The 1,346-nt window shown below is 42.1% G+C and overlaps 1 long non-coding RNA gene across 1 annotated transcript; it reads left to right on the top strand.

Annotated features, from left to right (window-relative positions):
* On the top strand, positions 1-815 carry LOC123964187. Its single transcript, XR_006823362.1, has 2 exons — positions 1-91; positions 176-815. It is a non-coding gene; the product is annotated as an uncharacterized LOC123964187 (long non-coding RNA).
* Positions 816-1,346: the final 531 nt, after the last annotated feature.

The raw sequence follows: 1,346 nt of genomic DNA, 5'->3' as shown, positions 1-1,346 counted from the left end.
GATGTGGTGACCCATCTGCTACCCACTGAGGACAACCTAAAAATTGTGGCCACCATGAGAAAGGCCTACAATTTTGTATTGATCAAAGAAGGTAGGATTTGTGTAATTTAAGTCATGCCTGTTTTTTTTATGATGGTGAAATATTGAAAATGAACATACTCATGCAATATTGTAGGGAACTCCACGACGACATTGCCCGATCCACACCCTGAGGCCCAGCCCGATCCACACCCTCAGGCCCTGCTCGATCCACACCCTCAGGCCCTGCGCGATCCACACCCTCAGGCCCTGCTCGATCCACACCCTCAGGCCCTGCGCGATCCACACCCTCAGGCCGATCCACACCCTGAGGCCCTGCCCGATCCACACCCTCAGGCCCAGTTTGTTTATCTGTTACATTTCATCAAGCACTATATATGTATAGGTTTTATAAAAACAATGAAATACAAGACCGTACAATATTTTTTGAAAATATTTATGCTGTGAAACTATTGTTAAAATGGCTCCTGTTTTTCACTGTTCTAATGTTATTTTTTTACTGATACTTACAGTGGAAAAATCTGGGAGGAGACATGGGAGCCGGCCTGCCAGTTCTCACCAGGTGCCAACTATGTGTAATGTCACACATTGGTCTGTAATTCAATGAGTTAAATACCTGCTATGAGATGTCAAGTTTGCCGTTACGGGCCCAGCCATCCTGCTTGCGGATGTGACTACTTTAGATGAGGAGGAGCCGCGTTACACACTTTCAATGGTTTCCACCCTAACATGCTGTCATGCTGTTTTTTCATTTATTTTTTAATTATTGATTTTTGTTCGATGTATACCTTTATTTCTGTTTGTCTTTCCATTCACCTTGTGGTTTAGCCAATCATCTGAAGTCTTCAATGCATCAAATGATATATTGTAATGTGATGCACAAAGTATGTAGGAAGGTGGGACATGTTTTCATTCATATTAATTGACACCATTAAGGAACCGTTGATTCCACCAGCTAAACCATACATTTTCTGTAGAAAGGGTAGCTGAGGTAGGCAGGGGTGGATAAATGAACAGGCTTACCAGGACCAGAGGTCAAGAGGGTCCAGAAGCCTCTAAAAATTTGAAAGCATGCTTTCTAATTCAGGAAGTTTTCTAAAGGCAAGGCACATGAAACCCTGGCTGCTGCACTGTGGCCTTCCATTGACCTTGATGCACTAAATGTGTGTGTTCAAGTCTACCCCGGATGGGTAAAAGCAGAAGACTATATTTTTTTACTTTTGTTATTTCAGTCTATATGGGCCAATCTGGGTTTCTTGTTTATATTTTTAAAACTGTCAATATTCATTTAGATGTTATGGTATTTA

The sequence above is a fragment of the Micropterus dolomieu genome, unplaced genomic scaffold (genome assembly GCF_021292245.1).
Source record: "Micropterus dolomieu isolate WLL.071019.BEF.003 ecotype Adirondacks unplaced genomic scaffold, ASM2129224v1 contig_1065, whole genome shotgun sequence".
NCBI lineage: Eukaryota > Metazoa > Chordata > Actinopteri > Centrarchiformes > Centrarchidae > Micropterus > Micropterus dolomieu.
This window is presented reverse-complemented; position numbering and strand designations above follow the sequence as displayed.